This window comes from Mixophyes fleayi, chromosome 5 (genome assembly GCF_038048845.1).
Source record: "Mixophyes fleayi isolate aMixFle1 chromosome 5, aMixFle1.hap1, whole genome shotgun sequence".
In the NCBI taxonomy this organism is placed as follows: domain Eukaryota; kingdom Metazoa; phylum Chordata; class Amphibia; order Anura; family Limnodynastidae; genus Mixophyes; species Mixophyes fleayi.
In genome coordinates this window covers 277,979,422-277,993,627 of record NC_134406.1, presented here as the reverse complement: position 1 = coordinate 277,993,627, position 14,206 = coordinate 277,979,422, and the positions used below count along the sequence as shown (strand labels likewise).

Below are 14,206 nucleotides of genomic sequence, written 5' to 3'. Positions count from 1 at the left end.
GAGCGCCCTGCGTTGTATACCGGTCACATGACAGCGCTCTGCGTTGTATACCGGTCACATGTCAGCGCTCTGCATTGTATACCGGTCACGTGACAGCGCTCTGCGTTGTATACCGGTCACATGAGAGCGCCCTGCGTTGTATACCGGTCACATGACAGCGCTCTGCGTTGTATACCGGTCACATGACAGCGCTCTGCGTTGTATACCGGTCACATGATAGCGCTCTGCCTTGTATACCGGTCACATGAGAGCGCCCTGCGTTGTATACCGGTCACATGACAGCGCTCTGCGTTGTATACCGGTCACATGACAGCGCTCTGCGTTGTATACCGGTCACATGATAGCGCTCTGCCTTGTATACCGGTCACATGAGAGCGCCCTGCGTTGTATACCGGTCACATGACAGCGCTCTGCGTTGTATTCCGGTCACATGACAGTGCTCTGCGTTGTATTCTGGTCACATGAGAGCGCCCTGCGTTGTATACCGGTCACATGACAGCGCTCTGCGTTGTATACCGGTCACATGACAGCGCTCTGCGTTGTATACCGGTCACATGATAGCGCTCTGCCTTGTATACCGGTCACATGAGAGCGCCCTGCGTTGTATACCGGTCACATGACAGCGCTCTGCGTTGTATACCGGTCACCAGATGTATGCACAGAACTCGTCTGATTACCCGCACATACTAAAACATACCCTGATCCCTGCTGACACTGGGTGTATCGTGTATATTTCCTGCTTGTCCCCATTTTTTAATCTCATCCCTGATTTTTGAAAAGTTACCCCTGAAAATGTTTCTGGTATATAAAGTAACATCTTGCAGATATCACCTGTGTCATGTGTGTTCTGGGATAACTCACTGACTGATATATACACTTATACATATAATCTGCTACTGGGGATATTGTCATATATCAAACAAAGAGAAATTGTTACAAAGTAAATTATAGAAGAACATAAATGTAACAGGTTTCAGTCACAGTGTTACATTGTGTCACATGTGCAGGAGACAACCCCCGCACCAGGTGCAGAGCCCCCTGCAGTGCAGGCTTCAGGCCTAGTGACACAGGCAGGGAAAGGGTTACAGCGGCTGCGTAACAGCAAGTCAGGAAACAAGAAGCCTCTGCCCTCCTCCTAATCCCTACACCAACCAGCTGGGACAATAGCTGAGCCAGGGCCTAGGAAGCAGGAGGACACTCTGCAATGTGACCAGAGGAGCCGGGGACTGAACAAGGTAAGAGACCGTCAGTGTCTGCTTCTATGTCTGTGTCTGGAGATATGGGGGGTGCTGAGCTCTGCAGCTGCTGTTATACATGTTTACTGCAAGTCCCCGTATAGCTCTGTGCTGTACTATAGGCATAACCCCCCAATACAGATATAGTATTACTCTATTGTTATATATCCTCTACTGAGATAACAGCTCACATTATAACCCTATCGTAATATACCAACATCCCGGAGATCTGTATATATTATATATACCCGGCACTGACCCTGTCCTGGTACTAATGTCCTCTTGTCACCTGTATATTATATATACCCGGCACCAACCCTGTCCTGGTACTAATGTCCTCTTGTCACCTGTATATATTATATATACCCGGCACCGACCCTGTCCTGGTACTAATGTCCTCTTGTCACCTGTATATATTATATATACCCGGCACTGACCCTGTCCTGGTACTAATGTCCTCTTGTCACCTGTATATATTATATATACCCGGCACTGACCCTGTCCTGGTACTAATGTCCTCTTGTCACCTGTATATATTATATATACCCGGCACTGACCCTGTCCTGGTACTAATGTCCTCTTGTCACCTGTATATATTATATATACCCGGCACCAACCCTGTCCTGGTACTAATGTCCTCTTGTCACCTGTATATATTATATATATCCGGCACCAACCCTGTCCTGGTACTAATGTCCTCTTGTCACCTGTATATATTATATATACCCGGCACTGACCCTGTCCTGGTACTAATGTCCTCTTGTCACCTGTATATATTATATATACCCGGCACCAACCCTGTCCTGGTACTAACGTCCTCTTGTCACCTGTATATATTATATATACCCGGCACCAACCCTGTCCTGGTACTAACGTCCTCTCCTCACCTGTATATATAATATATACCCGGCACTGACCCTGTCCTGGTACTAATGTCCTCTCCTCACCTGTATATATTATATATACCCGGCACCGACCCTGTCCTGGTACTAATGTCCTCTCCTCACCTGTATATATTATATATACCCGGCACCGACCCTGTCCTGGTACTAACGTCCTCTCCTCACCTGTATATATTATATATACCCGGCACCGACCCTGTCCTGGTACTAATGTCCTCTCCTCACCTGTATATATTATATATACCCGGCACTGACCCTGTCCTGGTACTAATGTCCTCTCCTCACCTGTATATATTATATATACCCGGCACTGACCCTGTCCTGGTACTAATGTCCTCTTGTCACCTGTATATATTATATATACCCGGCACCAACCCTGTCCTGGTACTAATGTCCTCTTGTCACCTGTATATATTATATATACCCGGCACCAACCCTGTCCTGGTACTAACGTCCTCTCCTCACCTGTATATATTATATATACCCGGCACTGACCCTGTCCTGGTACTAACGTCCTCTCGTCACCTGTATATATTATATATACCCGGCACCGACCCTGTCCTGGTACTAACGTCCTCTCCTCACCTGTATATATTATATATACCCGGCACTGACCCTGTCCTGGTACTAACGTCCTCTGTCATCTGTATGTATTATATATACCCGGCACCGACCCTGTCCTGATACTAACGTCCTCTCCTCACCTGTATATATTATATATACCCGGCACCCACCCTGTCCTGGTACTAATGTCCTCTCCTCACCTGTATATATTATATATACCCGGCACTGACCCTGTCCTGGTACTAATGTCCTCTCCTCACCTGTATATATTATATATACCCGGCACTGACCCTGTCCTGGTACTAATGTCCTCTCCTCACCTGTATATATTATATATACCCGGCACCGACCCTGTCCTGGTACTAATGTCCTCTTGTCACCTGTATATATTATATATACCCGGCACCAACCCTGTCCTGGTACTAATGTCCTCTTGTCACCTGTATATATTATATATACCCGGCACCGACCCTGTCCTGGTACTAATGTCCTCTTGTCACCTGTATATATTATATATACCCGGCACCGACCCTGTCCTGGTACTAATGTCCTCTTGTCACCTGTATATATTATATATACCCGGCACCGACCCTGTCCTGGTACTAATGTCCTCTTGTCACCTGTATATATTATATATACCCGGCACCGACCCTGTCCTGGTACTAACGTCCTCTCCTCACCTGTATATATTATATATACCCGACACTGACCCTGTCCTGGTACTAACGTCCTCTGTCACCTGTATATATTATATATACCCGGTACTGACCCTGTCCTGGTACTAACGTCCTCTCCTCACCTGTATATATTATATATACCCGGCACCGACCCTGTCCTGGTACTAATGTCCTCTCCTCACCTGTATATATTATATATACCCGGCACCGACCCTGTCCTGGTACTAACGTCCTCTGTCACCTGTATATATTATATATACCCGGCACTGACCCTGTCCTGGTACTAACCTCCTCTCCTCACCTGTATATATTATATATACCCGACACCAACCTTGTCCTGGTACTAATGTCCTCTTGTCACCTGTATATATTATATATACCTGACACCAACCTTGTCCTGGTACTAATGTCCTCTCCTCACCTGTATATATTATATATACCCGACACTGACCCTGTCCTGGTACTAACGTCCTCTTGTTGTCACCTGTATATATTATATATACCCGACACCAACCTTGTCCTGGTACTAATGTCCTCTTGTCACCTGTATATATTATATATACCCGACACCAACCTTGTCCTGGTACTAATGTCCTCTCCTCACCTGTATATATTATATATACCCGGCACCGACCCTGTCCTGGTACTAATGTCCTCTTGTCACCTGTATATATTATATATACCCGGCACCGACCCTGTCCTGGTACTAACGTCCTCTCCTCACCTGTATATATTATATATACCCGACACCGACCCTGTCCTGGTACTAATGCCCTCTTGTCACCTGTATATATTATATATACCCGGCACTGACCCTGTCCTGGTACTAACGTCCTCTCCTCACCTGTATATATTATATATACCCGACACCGACCCTGTCCTGGTACTAATGTCCTCTTGTCACCTGTATATATTATATATATCCGGCACCGACCCTGTCCTGGTACTAACGTCCTCTCCTCACCTGTATATATTATATATACCCGACACCGACCCTGTCCTGGTACTAATGCCCTCTTGTCACCTGTATATATTATATATACCCGGCACCAACCTTGTCCTGGTACTAACGTCCTCTTGTCACCTGTATATATTATATATACCCGGCACCGACCCTGTCCTGGTACTAACGTCCTCTCCTCACCTGTATATATTATATATACCCGGCACTGACCCTGTCCTGGTACTAATGCCCTCTTGTCACCTGTATATATTATATATACCCGGCACTGACCCTGTCCTGGTACTAACGTCCTCTCCTCACCTGTATATATTATATATACCCGGCACTGACCCTGTCCTGGTACTAACGTCCTCTTGTCACCTGTATATATTATATATACCCGGCACTGACCCTGTCCTGGTACTAATGTCCTCTTGTCACCTGTATATATTATATATACCCGGCACCGACCCTGTCCTGGTACTAACGTCCTCTCCTCACCTGTATATATTATATATACCCGGCACTGACCCTGTCCTGGTACTAATGCCCTCTTGTCACCTGTATATATTATATATACCCGGCACCGACCCTGTCCTGGTACTAACGTCCTCTTGTCACCTGTATATATTATATATACCCGGCACTGACCCTGTCCTGGTACTAACGTCCTCTGTCACCTGTATATATTATATATACCCGGCACCGACCCTGTCCTGGTACTAACGTCCTCTCCTCACCTGTATATATTATATATACCCGGCACCGACCCTGTCCTGGTACTAACGTCCTCTCCTCACCTGTATATATTATATATACCCGGCACTGACCCTGTCCTGATACTAACGTCCTCTTGTCACCTGTATATATTATATATACCCGACACCAACCTTGTCCTGGTACTAATGTCCTCTCCTCACCTGTATATATTATATATACCCGGCACTGACCCTGTCCTGATACTAACGTCCTCTTGTCACCTGTATATATTATATATACCCGACACCGACCCTGTCCTGGTACTAATGTCCTCTTGTCACCTGTATATATTATATATATCCGGCACCGACCCTGTCCTGGTACTAACGTCCTCTCCTCACCTGTATATATTATATATACCCGACACCGACCCTGTCCTGGTACTAATGTCCTCTTGTCACCTGTATATATTATATATATCCGGCACCGACCCTGTCCTGGTACTAACGTCCTCTCCTCACCTGTATATATTATATATACCCGACACCGACCCTGTCCTGGTACTAATGCCCTCTTGTCACCTGTATATATTATATATACCCGGCACCAACCTTGTCCTGGTACTAACGTCCTCTTGTCACCTGTATATATTATATATACCCGGCACCGACCCTGTCCTGGTACTAACGTCCTCTCCTCACCTGTATATATTATATATACCCGACACCGACCCTGTCCTGGTACTAATGCCCTCTTGTCACCTGTATATATTATATATACCCGGCACCGACCCTGTCCTGGTACTAACGTCCTCTCCTCACCTGTATATATTATATATACCCGGCACCGACCCTGTCCTGGTACTAACGTCCTCTTGTCACCTGTATATATTATATATACCCAGCACTGACCCTGTCCTGGTACTAACGTCCTCTGTCACCTGTATATATTATATATACCCGGCACCGACCCTGTCCTGGTACTAACGTCCTCTCCTCACCTGTATATATTATATATACCCGGCACCGACCCTGTCCTGGTACTAACGTCCTCTCCTCACCTGTATATATTATATATACCCGGCACTGACCCTGTCCTGATACTAACGTCCTCTTGTCACCTGTATATATTATATATACCCGACACCAACCTTGTCCTGGTACTAATGTCCTCTCCTCACCTGTATATATTATATATACCCGGCACTGACCCTGTCCTGATACTAACGTCCTCTTGTCACCTGTATATATTATATATACCCGGCACTGACCCTGTCCTGGTACTAATGTCCTCTCGTCACCTGTATATATTATATATACCCGGCACCGACCCTGTCCTGGTACTAACGTCCTCTCCTCACCTGCATATATTATATATACCCGGCACTGACCCTGTCCTGGTACTAATGTCCTCTCCTCACCTGTATATATTATATATACCCGGCACCGACCCTGTCCTGGTACTAACGTCCTCTGTCACCTGTATATATTATATATACCCGGCACCGACCCTGTCCTGGTACTAACCTCCTCTCCTCACCTGTATATATTATATATACCCGACACCAACCTTGTCCTGGTACTAATGTCCTCTTGTCACCTGTATATATTATATATACCCGACACTGACCCTGTCCTGGTACTAACGTCCTCTTGTTGTCACCTGTATATATTATATATACCCGACACCAACCTTGTCCTGGTACTAATGTCCTCTCCTCACCTGTATATATTATATATACCCGACACCAACCTTGTCCTGGTACTAATGTCCTCTCCTCACCTGTATATATTATATATACCCGGCACCGACCCTGTCCTGGTACTAACGTCCTCTGTCACCTTTATATATTATATATACCCGGCACTGACCCTGTCCTGGTACTAACGTCCTCTCCTCACCTGTATATATTATATATACCCGGCACCGACCCTGTCCTGGTACTAACGTCCTCTCCTCACCTGTATATATTATATATACCCGACACCGACCCTGTCCTGGTACTAATGTCCTCTTGTCACCTGTATATATTATATATACCCGGCACCGACCCTGTCCTGGTACTAACGTCCTCTCCTCACCTGTATATATTATATATACCCGACACCGACCCTGTCCTGGTACTAATGTCCTCTTGTCACCTGTATATATTATATATACCCGGCACCAACCTTGTCCTGGTACTAACGTCCTCTTGTCACCTGTATATATTATATATACCCGGCACCGACCCTGTCCTGGTACTAACGTCCTCTCCTCACCTGTATATATTATATATACCCGGCACCGACCCTGTCCTGGTACTAACGTCCTCTCCTCACCTGTATATATTATATATACCCGACACCGACCCTGTCCTGGTACTAATGTCCTCTTGTCACCTGTATATATTATATATACCCGGCACCAACCTTGTCCTGGTACTAACGTCCTCTTGTCACCTGTATATATTATATATACCCGGCACCGACCCTGTCCTGGTACTAACGTCCTCTCCTCACCTGTATATATTATATATACCCGGCACCGACCCTGTCCTGGTACTAACGTCCTCTTGTCACCTGTATATATTATATATACCCGGCACTGACCCTGTCCTGGTACTAACGTCCTCTGTCACCTGTATATATTATATATACCCGGCACCGACCCTGTCCTGGTACTAACGTCCTCTCCTCACCTGTATATATTATATATACCCGGCACCGACCCTGTCCTGGTACTAATGTCCTCTCCTCACCTGTATATATAATATATACCCGGCACCGACCCTGTCCTGGTACTAACGTCCTCTCCTCACCTGTATATATTATATATACCCGGCACTGACCCTGTCCTGATACTAACGTCCTCTTGTCACCTGTATATATTATATATACCCGGCACTGACCCTGTCCTGGTACTAACGTCCTCTTGTCACCTGTATATATTATATATACCCGGCACCGACCCTGTCCTGGTACTAACGTCCTCTTGTCACCTGTATATATTATATATACCCGGCACCGACCCTGTCCTGGTACTAACGTCCTCTTGTCACCTGTATATATTATATATACCCGGCACCGACCCTGTCCTGGTACTAACGTCCTCTAGTCACCTGTATATATTATATATACCCGGCACCGACCCTGTCCTGGTACTAACATCCTCTCCTCACCTGTATATATTATATATACCCGGCACTGACCCTGTCCTGGTACTAACGTCCTCTTGTCACCTGCATATATTATATATACCCGGCACCGACCCTGTCCTGGTACTAATGTCCTCTCCTCACCTGTATATATTATATATACCCGGCACCGACCCTGTCCTGGTACTAATGTCCTCTCCTCACCTGTATATATTATATATACCCGGCACCGACCCTGTCCTGGTACTAATGTCCTCTTGTCACCTGTATATATTATATATACCTGCACCGACCCTGTCCTGGTACTAACGTCCTCTTGTCACCTGTATATATTATATATACCCGGCACCGACCCTGTCCTGGTACTAACGTCCTCTAGTCACCTGTATATATTATATATACCCGGCACCGACCCTGTCCTGGTACTAACATCCTCTCCTCACCTGTATATATTATATATACCCGGCACTGACCCTGTCCTGGTACTAACGTCCTCTTGTCACCTGCATATATTATATATACCCGGCACCGACCCTGTCCTGGTACTAATGTCCTCTCCTCACCTGTATATATTATATATACCCGGCACCGACCCTGTCCTGGTACTAACGTCCTCTGTCACCTGTATATATTATATATACCCGGCACCGACCCTGTCCTGGTACTAATGTCCTCTTGTCACCTGTATATATTATATATACCCGGCACCGACCCTGTCCTGATACTAATGTCCTCTCCTCACCTGTATATATTATATATACCCGGCACTGACCCTGTCCTGGTACTAACGTCCTCTGTCACCTGTATATATTATATATACCCGACACTGACCCTGTCCTGGTACTAATGTCCTCTCCTCACCTGTATATATTATATATACCCGGCACTGACCCTGTCCTGGTACTAACGTCCTCTGTCACCTGTATATATTATATATACCCGACACTGACCCTGTCCTGGTACCAACGTCCTCTCCTCACCTGTATATATTATATATACCCGGCACTGACCCTGTCCTGGTACTAACGTCCTCTGTCACCTGTATATATTATATATACCCGACACTGACCCTGTCCTGGTACCAACGTCCTCTCCTCACCTGTATATATTATATATACCCGGCACTGACCCTGTCCTGGTACTAACGTCCTCTGTCACCTGTATATATTATATATACCCGGCACCGACCCTGTCCTGGTACTAATGTCCTCTTGTCACCTGTATATATTATATATACCCGGCACTGACCCTGTCCTGATACTAACGTCCTCTCCTCACCTGTATATATTATATATACCCGGCACCGACCCTGTCCTGGTACTAATGTCCTCTCCTCACCTGTATATATTATATATACCCGGCACCAACCTTGTGCTGGTACTAACGTCCTCTTGTCACCTGTATATATTATATATACCCGGCACTGACCCTGTCCTGGTACTAACGTCCTCTCCTCACCTGTATATATTATATATACCCGGCACCGACCCTGTCCTGGTACTAATGTCCTCTCCTCACCTGTATATATTATATATACCCGGCACCAACCTTGTCCTGGTACTAACGTCCTCTTGTCACCTGTATATATTATATATACCCGGCACTGACCCTGTTCTGGTACTAATGTCCTCTCCTCACCTGTATATATTATATATACCCGGCACCAACCTTGTCCTGGTACTAACGTCCTCTTGTCACCTGTATATATTATATATACCCGGCACTGACCCTGTCCTGGTACTAACGTCCTCTCCTCACCTGTATATATTATATATACCCGGCACCGACCCTGTCCTGGTACTAATGTCCTCTTGTCACCTGTATATATTATATATACCCGGCACTGACCCTGTCCTGGTACTAACGTCCTCTCCTCACCTGTATATATTATATATACCCGGCACCGACCCTGTCCTGGTACTAATGTCCTCTCCTCACCTGTATATATTATATATACCCGGCACTGACCCTGTCCTGGTACTAACGTCCTCTCCTCACCTGTATATATTATATATACCCGGCACTGACCCTGTCCTGGTACTAACGTCCTCTCCTCACCTGTATATATTATATATACCCGGCACTGACCCTGTCCTGGTACTGACGTCCTCTGTCACCTGTATATATTATATATACCCGACACTGACCCTGTCCTGGTACTAACGTCCTCTGTCACCTGTATATATTATATATACCCGGCACCGACCCTGTCCTGGTACTAATGTCCTCTTGTCACCTGTATATATTATATATACCCGGCACTGACCCTGTCCTGGTACTAACGTCCTCTGTCACCTGTATATATTATATATACCCGGCACCGACCCTGTCCTGGTACTAACGTCCTCTTGTCACCTGTATATATTATATATACCCGGCACCGACCCTGTCCTGGTACTAATGTCCTCTCCTCACCTGTATATATTATATATACCCGGCACCGACCCTGTCCTGGTACTAACGTCCTCTGTCACCTGTATATATTATATATACCCGGCACTGACCCTGTCCTGGTACTAACGTCCTCTTGTCATCTGTATATATTATATATACCCGGCACCGACCCTGTCCTGGTACTAACGTCCTCTCCTCATCTGTATATATTATATATACCCGGCACCGACCCTGTCCTGGTACTAACGTCCTCTCCTCACCTGTATATATTATATATACCCGGCACTGACCCTGTCCTGGTACTAACGTCCTCTCGTCACCTGTATATATTATATATACCCGGCACCAACCCTGTCCTGGTACTAACGTCCTCTGTCATCTGTATATATTATATATACCCGGCACTGACCCTGTCCTGGTACTAACGTCCTCTCGTCACCTGTATATATTATATATACCCGGCACCGACCCTGTCCTGGTACTAACGTCCTCTTGTCACCTGTATATATTATATATACCCGACACTGACCCTGTCCTGGTACTAACGTCCTCTCCTCACCTGTATATATTATATATACCCGGCACTGACCCTGTCCTGGTACTAATGTCCTCTCCTCACCTGTATATATTATATATACCCGGCACTGACCCTGTCCTGGTACTAACGTCCTCTCGTCATCTGTATATAATATATATACCCGGCACTGACCCTGTCCTGGTACTAACGTCCTCTCGTCACCTGTATATATTATATATACCCGGCACTGACCCTGTCCTGGTACTAACGTCCTCTCGTCATCTGTATATAATATATATACCCGGCACTGACCCTGTCCTGGTACTAACGTCCTCTCGTCACCTGTATATATTATATATACCCGACACTGACCCTGTCCTGGTACTAATGTCCTCTTGTCACCTGTATATATTATATATACCCGGCACTGACCCTGTCCTGGTACTATCGTCCTCTCCTCACCTGTATATATTATATATACCCGGCACTGACCCTGTGCTGGTACTAACGTCCTCTCGTCACCTGTATATAATATATATACCCGACACTGACCCTGTCCTGGTACTAACGTCCTCTGTCACCTGTATATATTATATATACCCGGCACTGACCCTGTCCTGGTACTAACGTCCTCTGTCATCTGTATATATTATATATACCCGGCACTGACCCTGTCCTGGTACTAACGTCCTCTGTCATCTGTATATATTATATATACCCGGCACTGACCCTGTCCTGGTACTAATGTCCTCTCCTCACCTGTATATAATATATATACCCGACACTGACCCTGTCCTGGTACTAACGTCCTCTGTCACCTGTATATATTATATATACCCGGCACTGACCCTGTCCTGGTACTAACGTCCTCTGTCATCTGTATATATTATATATACCCGGCACCGACCCTGTCCTGGTACTAACGTCCTCTTGTCACCTGTATATATTATATATACCCGGCACCGACCCTGTCCTGGTACTAACGTCCTCTTGTCACCTGTATATATTATATATACCCGGCACTGACCCTGTCCTGGTACTAACGTCCTCTGTCATCTGTATATATTATATATACCCGGCACCGACCCTGTCCTGGTACTAACGTCCTCTGTCATCTGTATATATTATATATACCCGGCACCGACCCTGTCCTGGTACTAACGTCCTCTCGTCACCTGTATATATATTATATATACCCGGCACCGACCCTGTCCTGGTACTAACGTCCTCTCGTCACCTGTATATATGTTATATATACCCGGCACCGACCCTGTCCTGGTACTAACGTCCTCTCGTCACCTGTATATAATATATATACCCGACACTGACCCTGTCCTGGTACTAACGTCCTCTCCTCACCTGTATATATTATATATACCCGGCACTGACCCTGTCCTGGTACTAACGTCCTCTCGTCACCTGCATATATTATATATACCCGGCACCGACCCTGTCCTGGTACTAACGTCCTCTCGTCACCTGTATATATATTATATATACCCGGCACCGACCCTGTCCTGGTACTAACGTCCTCTTGTCACCTGTATATCTTATATATACCCGGCACCGACCCTGTCCTGGTACTAACGTCCTCTCGTCACCTGTATATATATTATATATACCCGGCACCGACCCTGTCCTGGTACTAACGTCCTCTTGTCACCTGTATATCTTATATATACCCGGCACCGACCCTGTCCTGGTACTAACGTCCTCTCCTCACCTGTATATATTATATATACCCGGCACTGACCCTGTCCTGGTACTAACGTCCTCTGTCACCTGTATATATTATATATACCCGGCACCGACCCTGTCCTGGTACTAACGTCCTCTCGTCACCTGCATATATTATATATACCCGGCACCGACCCTGTCCTGGTACTAACGTCCTCTCGTCACCTGTATATATATTATATATACCCGGCACCGACCCTGTCCTGGTACTAACGTCCTCTCGTCACCTGTATATATTATATATACCCGGCACCGACCCTGTCCTGGTACTAACGTCCTCTTGTCACCTGTATATATTATATATACCCGACACTGACCCTGTCCTGGTACATATTATACATAGTATATATATTATATATTCTCTCACAGGTCTGCACGGCCTTTTTAGGTTTGATGTGAAGTGTAATTGATATTGTTTATAGGGTTATATTATATGGATACAATTTGTTGGAACAATGTAATTCATCTCTTTAATGCATTACTGACTGAATTGTTGGTCTTCTTGTCTCGAGAGTTCACATTATATCACGGTCAGTTGTATATAGAGATATAGGTAGGAGACGGGTTTAGTGAGGGTTTAAGATGATCATCGCATGTTGTAACTGAAAATCTTCAATAAAAATACTTTATTTAAAAAAACATCTCTGACACACAATAAGATGGTTCTTTTATAGAAAACTATTTGCTTTGGAAATATACACTTTAAATAGATGTACAATTAGGAAATTAATAATAATTAAAATCACACTCACTATAGATATATTAATAAATTTGGGTGTTATACTATCTATATAATTTTGATATGATGTTATTTCTAATAGACTACACAATTCACCTTATAATCTAATCCTAACTCACTATAAAATATCTAACAGCTATATATAGATCATATCACACTAAATTACTTTATAATCTCCTGAAAGTAATACTAAATTACACTCATATTGATTCTTACAATACCCCTCACTTCCCGGCTCGGCTGCTGTTGGTGCACTAATAATACCATTAGTAGCTACTTCTCAGTTATATGAACATTTTACTTTCTCTAGATATGTATTTGAATTGCATATCACTAAAGATGCAGATGATATATTGAATTGACTTATAATTCATTCTCTGAAATAACTATATCTAATGACAGATAATATATTGAATGGGCCTATATCACAGTCTCTGAAATAAACATTTATACTGATGCAGATGATATCTTGAATGTATCAATATCGTCGTTTCACTTCAGGTTTATGTAATATAAGGATATGATAGTTTCTCAGGTTTACTCACAAGAACCAGGTTTTGATTCTAACAATATCGCTTCTCTCACTGTTTCTTTTCCAAGACGGTTGTTTTTTTCAAAATGATGTTTCTCCTCACAGACGCATTGGCTTCATAGATCATCATC

At 44.8% G+C, this 14,206-nt stretch overlaps 1 protein-coding gene across 1 annotated transcript in view; it reads left to right on the top strand.

Moving 5' to 3' along the window:
* The first annotated feature begins 583 nt into the window (after nucleotides 1-583).
* Nucleotides 584-14,206, top strand: part of LOC142159395 (autophagy-related protein 9A-like) — a 38,431-nt gene continuing 24,808 nt past the window's right edge. The window contains exon 1 of the mRNA XM_075214255.1: nucleotides 584-1,235. The gene's annotated coding sequence lies outside the window, so the exon portion shown is untranslated. The remainder of the gene's footprint in view (nucleotides 1,236-14,206) is intronic.